The sequence below is a fragment of the Henckelia pumila genome, chromosome 3, assembly GCF_033568475.1.
Source record: "Henckelia pumila isolate YLH828 chromosome 3, ASM3356847v2, whole genome shotgun sequence".
NCBI classification, from domain to species: Eukaryota; Viridiplantae; Streptophyta; class Magnoliopsida; order Lamiales; family Gesneriaceae; genus Henckelia; species Henckelia pumila.
Genome location: NC_133122.1, coordinates 154,425,178 through 154,437,413, shown reverse-complemented (window position 1 = coordinate 154,437,413; position 12,236 = coordinate 154,425,178). Strand labels below are relative to the sequence as shown.

The 12,236-nt window shown below is 33.2% G+C and overlaps 1 long non-coding RNA gene across 1 annotated transcript; it reads right to left on the bottom strand.

Annotated features, from left to right (window-relative positions):
* Positions 1 to 10,596: 10,596 nt before the first annotated feature.
* Positions 10,597 to 11,751, bottom strand: LOC140887000 (uncharacterized). Its single transcript, XR_012151742.1, has 3 exons — positions 11,661 to 11,751; positions 10,823 to 10,957; positions 10,597 to 10,719 (listed from the first exon to the last, which is right to left on the bottom strand). It is a non-coding gene; the product is annotated as an uncharacterized lncRNA (long non-coding RNA).
* Between the last annotated feature and the right edge of the window lie 485 nt (positions 11,752 to 12,236).

Here is a 12,236-nt window from a genome sequence, read left to right as displayed (position 1 = left end):
TTCTTCAAAAAAATAATTTACACTAATCTTTAGAATTTCTAAACAAGATATCTCTCTGAGGAAGCAAACACTGAGAATTCCACATCACCTACTACATTATTTCCACAAAAAACATATTGGGACGCAACAAACAACGCGCTATATGCACCGTAAAGAATCGTTAAAAAAAAAAGCAAACAAACCAAGATAAAAAAACTACAACAGTAAATCCAGAAAGCTGTAAACTAATTATTTTCAAACCAAATTAACCAAACATATGCATAAATAGTCCCAGAAGATCATTCTTTTAAACAACAACTCAGATAGATTTTAAGATAGAAGCATTAATGGTCATTAAGGAGCTTAAAGCAGCATAACAAATGATAAAGACAATGCCAAAATGAGCATAATCAACCTAATTGGAAGAACCCAACATTGCACAAATCTAATGTAAGGAATATCAGAGTACATAAAAATTATCAGAATTAGATGTTATCACTAGATGTTGACAATATCTTACAAAACATGCAGCGGAAATATTAAAACGTTAATAGTAACAGCAAACCAACAATAAAAATACTCAAGAGTAAATATGCACAAGTACTAAAGTAATAAAATGTTGCACATAAAAACAGATTCAGATGTGTCACAAGGTGTTGGCAACATCTTCAATAACATGTATTAGAATTTATGAAAACATGAATAAAATAAATAAATAACCAAATAATCAGACACAAATATTTAAGCAAGAGTATACAATACTCTTGCAACGCCTCAGGGAAAAACTTTCACTAGTAAATAAATCAAAGAGTTTTACAAACCCTAAAACTAGTGAATTATTGTCAAACTCAATTTTCTCAAAACATGTGAGAAAATAAATAATAAAACCAATAAACCAACTCCTAAAAATATACTGAAGGTAGACAAAAAAATCAAGAGAATAGAGTTGGCCTTTAGATGCCAAAATATGAGAGCAACATCCTTCAATCTTCAATGCTCTCAAACTCTTCACGGCATCTACGGAAAACAAATCATCAACAATCAACAAGAACTCTTCAACGTGAAAGCACACTCCAGAAAGTCGAGTTCCTTGTCTTCAACACTTAAGCTCTCTCTCGTCTCTTTATTTTGTACGCTCAAATCCTTATCTAGGGCTTGATCTCTCTTTTCTGCGCTCTCTCGTTTTTCTCCAAGCCGCTTGAATCTCTACGCTTTTCTTCTATTTAAGCATGTCAACTTATCTCCAAAAAAAAGCTTGATCTTGTTTCCTTAATTCAAACTTTAATCTACAATGATAAGGAAACAAATATAAGTTAGGAGATAGAAATATATTATGATAAGTGCATATTATCTCCTACAAAATAATCAAGTAAATATATAAATATTTAAGCTCTTTAAAATATAAGAATACATCATTCAATAATTCAAAATAAAACACTTCCTATTTTAAGATATATCAAACATATAGATAGGAAACAAAATTTTAACTACCAATCCTAGAAAGGCAAAACACATTATTATAATTTTTCAAAACATGGAAATATATCAAGGAATAATTAATTTCTTTCAATCTCCCCTTTTTTGTATTTCTGGGCAAACTCCCCTAAATATTAATTCTCAGAACTCCATCTGAGTTCAAACTTCTCAAATCAATTCTCCCCCTGAATTTGATCTTTCAATTCTGAGTGTTGTCAAGAATGTTGGAAGCATCTGCACACAACACTTGGTGAGATCAGAAAATACTTAATACATGTTCAGAAGTGAATCACAAAACACATTTAATTAATTCATCACATATCACAACTCCCCTGAATATCAATTATATCCTGAATTAGAAAATACATTCTCCCCTTTAGTCAAATCTTGGATGTTTTCGAGGATGTTCCCAACATCTCCTCACAATACTTAAGTCAGAGCATAGAAAAAAACTTAGAACAAATCAGAGAGTCCAAGTTAACATTGATTAGAACCAGATCAGAGCAAAAACATAAGACAAATCAGAGCAGAGCAAAATAAACCACAAAATAAACTTAAACCACAAAAAACTGAAACTGATTGCTCTGTGACGATCCATCATTTGCTTTGCCAGAACTAGCTTCTTCTCCATCAGAGCCATAGCCACCAGATTAAACATCTTCTCTCCCTTTTTGTCCAGAAGATGTACCTACACCAAAAAAAAATTCTATATTGAGACAGAAGAGCTTCATAGTAAGAAATGTCTGCTTTGGCTTGTAAAATCTTCTGTTCAACATGCAACATTTGGGATTGAATAAAGACAGAATCCAGCTGTTGAGTTGAAGTAGGAGCAAAAACTATATTGAAAGGAGCAATGTTGCCAACATCTGCCGCAACATCTGCTACAATATCTAATTAGATCAAGGAAGATCCAACTTTATGTTCCCTCTAAGTAGAGTAGGTGCTAACTTTAGGACCTCAACAACAGCAGATAAAGGCTCATCATCATCCTTTTCAAAATATTGAGATACTAGCATAACATATATCAAAGAAGAAAACAGGATCATGTAAGATACCAACCCACAGTTTTCATATTGCATAACTTTAGTAAAATATAAGTTTTCCAAAGTTAAAAGCTGCTCCAGTTCCTATAGCAAACAACACCACAACTTGATGCTTGGTGGCAAAGGTAAAATTTGTGGATGGAGTCCAAGTCTTGATTGCAGTCTTGTGAAGAACGTAGGCTATCTTATCAGAGCAGACTGCATATCTTCTTCCACCTCGGGTGAGTTAAAAAATCCATTAATCACGATAGAACTAAACTCAAAAATCTAACCCCTCACATAAAATTTTCCAAACTTAGAAGATATGGGATTTTTGACAGCAAAAGTCAAATTGGTGTAGAATTCCAACACAAAATTTCTACAAAAAGGTTCAGCAATAGTGACAGTAGCCAGAAAATTTTGAATTTTGAAAAATTCTACCGTATTCTGCAGTTGATAGCTCTCCCTGTCTATGTTGCTCTCCTCAAAGAATTCACGATTGACATAGTGTTGCCAATCGTTTGCAACACTTTGTGTATAAAAAGATGAATAAAAATATTGACTGACCAAATACTCCTCATCTAAGATGTCAGCAGGAATGTCAGCAGCATCTGGCGCAACATCTTTTTCAGAGGCAGATTCCTCAGATTCTTCATCAGCAACAGAGTCTTCACTTGATTCAAAAGATGAACTATCTGAATCACTGGGACGTTTATCAACAAACTCTTGAAGCATCTCCTCATCAGGTTTGTCTTCAGAGGAAGAGGAGTAACATAAGAATTTTGTGCTTTTGTTTGCTTCAAGTTAGTAAAAAAACTTTGTTATTTATGCTTCTTCATCATCAGAGAATGCAAGGGATGGATCAGCAGCAGTAATAGTGACCATCAAATATTTCAAAAAAAAATCATCCTCTAAGATGTTGTCAACATCAGGCTCAACATCTTCTTTGTAGCCCATCTCTGTTCAGATATCATGTGAATCAAAATTCTTCCCTGCCATGAAATTTTGAACAATTAGAATAAGAAGAGAAGAATTAGACAATAATTCAAGGACCGAAGAAATTCTATAGAAGTGATATTGTGTTTAGGGTGAGCAAAGAGTAAAAAGACCATAAAATATTCTATGATAAGATCAAATCTAAAAAACAAACCCTTCACCTCTTAATCACTCAGCTGCAGTGAATGTTTCCTAATGGTGACAATTGCCAACGGTAAAAGGGAGTTTGAAATCATTATGGCAACAAATTTTCGAATTAAGGCAATAAATCAGGCCAATTTATTTTCACAAAATATCCATAAATAAACTCCACATTGAATTTAGCTACACTAAAACACTTTCAATCATTAAACAATTCGAAATATTAGTGGATAAAGCAAATCACTACATTTCGCTTATTTTTTAACTTCAAACTTTTCAGCAAGATATATTCACCATAAAATAAATATGCATGTTCTAATTATGCCTAAAAACAGAGTGTAACAATGCAACAAAATGCTAACATAGACAAATGAATGTTTACGGGTGAAGTGTTATCGACAATGTTGGCAACATCTTACAGCAACACTCAAGATTTTCAGAATTTTTTAATGAACAGACATCCATATAGAATTATTGCAACAGAAGTGGTAGCATGCATACTAAAGGAACGGTCTTCAAAGGACTCCTTTAGGTAGCTTTTTCATTTTATTCTGATTTTCATTAAGCTTGATGATCAAATGAATTGTCATTGAGAATTTCATCAAGTTGAACTTCTGAATTTGCAAAATCACCGTTCACATGGGACAATATCATGGAATACACGAACATTCCTCAACTACTTAATGATTTAGTCAGAGCTCTTATTCAAATTAACAACTATTAGGTTGTAAAAATAATTTTTCATATAAACCTATGTGTAAGCTGGTCGATGGTTACAGAGTATCAAACACTTCACAAAATAGAATGAATGCATGAATGCAACATGCCTAAGGATCCTAAAGATGCACATGCATGTTAGGTGTTGTTCTCAGGTGCTGGAAACACTCGAGACAACATCTATGTTTGTTTATAATGCACACATGCTGAGAGACATTCTTAAATTGAAAAATCTCTCGAAATCCAATGCTTTAGTGAATATATCTGTTAATTGGTTATTGGTTCCAATAAACTCCATACAGATCATGCCTTTCTCGACCAAATCTCTAATTAAGTGATGTCGAATGTCTATGTGTTCGGTTCGAGAGTGTTGTACTGGATTTTTGCTTATATCAATAGCGCTTGAATTATCACAGTACACAAACATACAATTAAACATGATATATGGCCTAGTAGCACAAAAACAAAACAAGAGACTTCCAATCATTCTTCTGTAGAGGGTGTTGTCAAAACCTTCGGCAACATCTCCCCTCGACAGTTTCTAACTAGACCCCATAGGTGTACACATGTGTTTACAATTTTCATTCAAATATTTTTTCACAAGATTTCTAGCATACTTTCTTTGACACAAAAAGATGTCATCATGCATTTGTTTCATTTGCAATCCCAAAAAATAACTCAACTCACCAACCGTACTCATCTCAAAAGTAGAAGACATGCACTTCACAAATTCATCAACAAGTTTTTCACATGAAGCACAAAAGATTATGTCATCTACATAAACTTAGCAAATAAGAATATTACCTTGATACTTTTGCACAAACAAAGTCTTATCAACCTCACCTATTTTGTATCCAAGATTGATCTAGTACTCGGTTAATCTTCCATACCATGTACGTGGTGCTTGCTTAAATCCATACAATGCCTTTTTCAACTTATACACATGATCAAGATGTTGTGGACCCTCAAACCCTTTGGGTTGTTTCACATACACCTCTTCATTCAACACACCATTCAAAAAGACAATTTTTTTTTTACATCCATTTGAAAATGTTTCATTCACATATGACATGAAATGGCAAGCATAAGTCAGACAAACTCAATGCAGGCTACAGGAGCAAAAGTTTCATCAAAATCCACCCTCTCAACCTGTGTATACCCTTGAGTTACCAACCTTGATTTGTTTCTCACGATGTTTCCTGATTCATCAGTTTTTTATTTTTGAAAATCCATTTTGTTCATATTACATAACCATGATCAGGACAAGGTATCAAATACCAAACATCGTTTCTAACAAACTGTTCTAGCTCATCATGCATAGCATTGACCCAAAATTCATCTTTCAAAGTTTCTACTACATTTTTGGGTTCAATGTTTGAGACAAAACACGAGTATTACCTGGGAGAACATGGAGCTCATGCAAATTAGTCCAGCCATCTTTCGATAACCCACCTTTTCTTTCTTTCGGGTTTGCATATCTCCATGACTTGTGAAGCTGGATGATTCTTCTGAATTTTATTAGGTACATTCTTACCAACTTCATTTACTTCACTGTCCTCATCCTCATTATCATCAGTGGACTATTCAGTTTTTGATTTTGGAGATTCTGATGAGGATTTTGTCGGAGGTGTTCTAACACCTTGGATAACATCTAGATTTCCAGAAATGTCAAGTACATAATCAACTTCATCCTCAACGGTTTTCTTCTTTAGATCTGCAAAATCATCAAAAACAACATTAATAGACTCAAAAATTGTTTGAGTCCTTAAGTTAAACATCATGTAAGCTTGAATATCCGAAGAATAACCTAAAAACAAACACTTATCACTTTTTGCATCAAACTTTGCAAAATGATCAACATCATTCAAAACGTAACATACACAACCAAAAACATGAAAGTACTTAAGGTTCGGCCTCTTTCCCATGAGAAGTCATAGTAGAACAATTCCTCAATTATACTCAATTTGAAGTGTGACATGTTGTGTTTAAGACTTCTGCCCAAAAAAACATTTGAAATGTTTTTAGAATCCAACATCACCCTAGCCATTTCTTGCAAAGTTCTTTTCTCCCTTTCAGAAATTTCATTCTATTGCGGAGTTTTAGGAGCATAGAATTCATGATAAATACTTTTCTTACCACATAAATTCTCAAAAGAAAAGTTTTCGAACTACTTACCATAATCAGTGCGAATTCTTGTCACCTTCAAGTTGTGAAGATTCACAATCCTTGTGAGAAAATTCTTAAAAACATCAAATATATCTGATTTTTCTTTCACAAACTTACCCAAGTATATAGTGAAAAATCATCTACATGAAAAATAATATTTCTTACCTCAACAGATTTCCACATCCATTGGACTCATCAAGTCCATATGTACAATCTGAAGACAGAGTGTTGTCTCAGATTTTGGCAACATCTGGCACGACACCGTGGTTTTCTTCCTTTTGACATGCCTCACAAACAAATGGAATTCCAGATTTTAAATTAGACATACCACTAATAGCATCAAACTTACTTAAGTTCTTCAAAGTTTTGAAGTTTTCATGTCCCAACTTTTGATGTCAAAGGTTAAATTCATCCACCTTTGTATGTCTACACGCCATCTCGTCTTCATGTTGATAACAGTTATCAGATGACCTTGTACGTTTTCTTCAGGGTTGTTTAGGAACAGACACTTGAGGCATTGATTAAGGCAGATTAGTCAATTGATCCTTTTTGGATGAGCACTTTGAATTGAAACTTTCCTTGACAAAAACAGTATATTTTGAAGTTTCACCAACTTCAAACTTACTGTTTTCAAAACCTAACCCTACCTTACCATCTCTTCCCATCATGAGCAAAGAATCAAGCTTGGTTGTGCTTGAGTTGAATTTGGCCAGTGTGACCTTAGCTTTCCCAAGCTCTTCCTTCACCTGACACAATTCCAGATCCTTCTTACTCAGCACTACTTCAAGTCTTGATACATCAGCCTTCAAGTCAGTATTTTCTTTTGAAAGAATAATATTCGTCTTATTTCTTTCAGTCCAGTCAGCATATAGATCTTCATATTGCATTCGCACATCTTCCATAGACATTCTTTCATCACATGCGTCATAATTACTCATATTATCAACAGTAGAAGAATTTAAACATACTGACATTTGGGAAATGTTGCGGCCAGGTGTGATAACACCTAAAGGATTGACTTGAAACAGCATCTTGCTTTCCATCAACGCTGTTAGGGTTGTGTGACTTTCTTCTCTAGTATGTTTTTCATCACTTAAAGATGTGTTCATCCCTTTCCTAAGCCTGTTTGCACATTCATTGGTATAATGACCATAGCCTTGACATTCATGAAAATGCACCATGTCAATCTTCTTTGCAGTAGGATTTTTATTTCCTTCCAGCATAAGTAGAGGTTTTTGAGGATGTGGAAACTTCCATGGTGATTGATCATGCCCACCAATTTTCAAAGGTTTATTAGCAGCCGGAAAAAATATAGCTTTGAGTTTCTGATCGGTTTTCTTTGTATCCCTCATCTTCTTCAGATAATCACCAAACTTCTTTGTGATGAGTGAGATCGAGTCATCTTCCAAATCCGATTCAAAGACTTCTTAAGGTTTTAAGAATGAGTTTGCTGTTATTGACTACATAATATTCCTGAAAAAATAATCCAGAATCAGCTCTTAGTTTATCAAGAGTAGGCTCTGATATCACTTGTAAGGAATATCAGGGTACATAAAAATTATCAGAATCAGATGTTGTCACTAGATGTTGACAACTTCTTACAAAACATGCAGCGGAAATATTAAAACGTGAATAGTAACAGAAAACCAACAATAAAAATACTCAAGAGTAAATATGAACAAGTACTAAAGTAATAAAAGGTTGCACATATAAATAGATTCAGATGTTGTCACTAGGTGCTGACAACATCTTCAATAACATGAATTAGAATTTATGAAAGGATGAATAAAATAAATAAATAACCAAATAATCAGACTCAAATATTTAATCAAGAGTATACAATATTCTTGCAACGCCTCAGGGCAAAAATTTCACTAGTAAATAAATCAAAGAGTTTTACAAACCCTAAAACTAGTAAATTATTGTCAAACTCAATTTTCTCAAAACATGTGAGAAAATAAATAATAAAACAAATAAACCAACTCCTAAAAATCTACTGAAGGTAGACAAGAAAATCAAAAAAATAGAGTTGGCCCTTAGATGCCAAAATATGAGAGCAACATTCTTCAATCTTCAATGCTCTCAAACTCTTCACGGCATCTACGGAAAAAAAATCATCAACGATCAACAAGAACTCTTCAACGTGAAAGCACACTCCAGAAAGTAAAGTCCCTTGTCTTCAACACTTAAGCTCTCTCTCGTCTCTCTTTTATTTTGTATGCTCAAATCCTCATCTACGGCTTGATCTCTCTTTTCTGCGCTCTCACATTTTTCTCCAAGACGCTTGAATATCTACGCTCTTCTTCTATTTAAGTGTTTCAACTTATCTCCAAAAAGAGGCTTGATCTTGTTTCCTTAATTTAAACTTTAATCTACAATGATAAGGAAACAAAGATAAGTTAGGAGATAGAGATATATTATGATAAGTGCATAATATCTCCTACAAAATAATCAAGTAATATATAAATATTTAAGCTCTTTGAAATATAGGAATATATCATTCAATAATTCAAAATAAAACAATTCCTATTTTAAGATATATCAAACATATAGTTAGGAAACATAATTTTAATTACCAATTATTATAATCTTTCAAAACATGGAAAGATATCAAGGAATAATTAATTCCTTTCATCTAAAAAGACTCAAGATTCTATCTTAAAACCACACCTTAGTTTAATCCAAATCCAAGATCAACAATACAAATTCCCTACAACTAACACACGATCTACTTAATTACACTCCTAACTCAGGCAAAGAAGAAGAACAAAGGAACCTTTTACAATAAATTTATAAGAACACGAAACCCGGGGTATTGAATCTTGAATTTTAGAGTGGAATAGATCTGTATATCAATGGGGGTTTTTCACCACTCCTTAATCAATTTTACAATGACATCCACTGGCACAATGCTCATTTGAGCTAATGTCGAAAGCTTTGTTGAACAAACTCTTCATTTGGAAGTATAAATTTCCTCTTATCTAGGCCACCTCTTTCATACTAATGGCCACCTTTTTCATTTAAAAATGGGCTCCGAAACTCATAGCTAAAATGTTCAAACACTATTCCTGGATATGCCACAATCAAGAAATCTTCAGTAAATCCAATCAACATAAAACATATATAACTTCTCAAACATCTTGGTCAAGTCAAATAAAAGGAATCACAAAGACTGTTGAGCTAAACCACTGAGAGTAAATGATAAGAAGAAACAACGGAGTACATTTTGCGAGTTTTTTTCTTATCATGGGGTTTCCAGTAGACATATTTTATATATACACGTGATTTTCTTAAGTGATTTCAGCATCTATGTTTTTCAAAATTCTAGCATATTCCTTTATTTAGGTAATAATATCTATGAGAAATAACTAAAAAAATAGTTTCAAAAGTGTAGACATTATAAATACCTTAGTCTTGTTTGGCATGTTTGAAACCTTTGTGTGTTAACACTTCTTTGGAGTCTAGGATTTTTTTTACCAGTTGAACTTATTTGATGTTCAATTGGATATGTTGGAATGTACTCCTCTTGTATTTTTTAAGTGCTTTCTTGTGATTCAAACATGGGCATATCTGTCAGCAAATCTTTATGAACATGCGAAGGGGAGCTTTTTTCTATAAAGCTGTGCGATGCTGATGATGATTCAGATTGTGGAATACATGTTATGACTGTATTTCGTACAAATTTTCTCCCTCGTGCTTTGCTCCTTGATGTTCTAAGTTGAAAAAGAAACTGCAAATATTTGAATTTTTTGTTGATGTAATGAGGGCTAAAATGCTTTTCCTGTTATAGATAAAATTTAAAAAGTATGAAAAGTTTGGTATTGAAGAGAACTGGTTTGGATTAAATATACCTCTTGTTCTGTTTCAACGATTTTTTCACCTGATATAACTAACTACATTTCTTCTTCCTTGTTTTCTACATAAGAAGTCAAACTTCCAGTTCCATCAAATAATTCTATTTGGATACGTAACCTATATGGGTATATTAAGTTGTAATGTAATTAGATTATTATAATTTGTAAATAAAGTTTAGATATTATGTTTGTAGTGGGTTCAGGTTTTCAAGCTAGGAAGATAACTTACAATGGTCTCGGGCTTGGGAAATCATTATTACAGTAGAAACATATGAATTCATATCCGTAGACAGCTCCTCAAGCTTTGGAACAGTTTGGACAGGCTAATAAGTATAGACAATGTTGTGATTCTGCAATTTTCAGCGTACCTTTAACCCAGAAAGATTTAACCTGTAAATGGGATTGTAGACTAATACTTGTTTATGAGATTTAAATAAATGTAAGGAAACTTGCGAATGAATGCAAAATTACCGTTTCTGTCAAGCTGAGGATTTGACTGATTTTGAGAATATGAAAATTAGACGGTTGGTCTATGCTTTGTTATGATTTTTCGTATAACCTTTGAGAAACAACAGTTTCTATATATAATCTCTGTTCGCATTGATCCTGAAATATGTTTATATATTAGTGATCCACCTTCTACAATATTTATATGAAGCCAAACTTGAGAGAAACACATTAATTGGAAGCGGTCATTTCAGGAGAATTTAGATATCCCAAAGAAAATTAACATTTGTTGTGTAAGAAGAATTTATCTTTTGTATCTAACGTACAATCGAAGAGACAAAAAACATTCGTTTGCTAAAAATGTGAGTTCAAGTTTCATTTGTTTTGATCCAAATCTGAAAAACTGAATGTTCAGAATAGAAGAAAGTCAAGTTGAACTAAAATATAATGCAGCAATGATGAGAATATAGGAAGCAAGGATATTAAACTTTAAGAACTTTAAGAAGACTGTAAGCAAAACTTCAATAAAACAATACATACAATTGTTAAAGAGCAACATAGTTAATGGAATTATGCGTCACAAACAAGCAAGAGGTTGTTAGGTTCTGAAAAAGTAAAAGTAGTGTTTACTAATAATCTAAAATAGCAAATCAGCATATGTTATAGTCATGAACCATTGTTATTTGAATGCAGATCGTCATAAATTAATAACAATCAAGTAATAAACCAGTGAAAATCTTTTTATGATAGTTTCCAACAAAAGAAATAAAGATGCTATTTTTAGGACCTTCGTCCAAAAACAGGTTCGTCAATTTCATTAAAAAACAAAGAAGTCGACCAATTTAAGGAAGTCAAACAATACATCTTGAGGAGGACTCCAATTTCTGAATCTAATTGCTCCCAACACAACACCAGAATTCTGTCATGGGGTTGTTCCAATAGGTTTTTTTCTCAATCAGACAATCACTCTCCGAAAAAGAAAATCACCAAGTCCATAAACTCACAAACCACCCTCTTACTATACGGACAACAAAAGCACTGGAATCATAAATGCAGCTACATTTTACATATGACTTTGTTCTCTTCGCAACCAATATTTGACGACACTACAAAAAAACTTTGAGTTTAGCCACGGCCAAAACCGTGGCTAAAACCGTGGCTAAATTAATTTACCCACGGTTTTTGAAACCGTGGTTAAATTCACCGTTGTTAAATTTAGCCACGGTTTTATACAAAACCGTAGCTAATAAAACCGTGGCTAAAATAGCCACGAAATAAAAAAAAACCGTGACTAATTTAGCCACGGTTTTGAATAAAACCGTGGTTAATTTAACCACGGTTTTTTAAAAAAAACGTGGCTAAATTAGCCACGAAATTAAAAAAACCGTTGCTAAATCAGCCACGGTTTTGTATAAAACCATGGCTAAATTAGCCACGG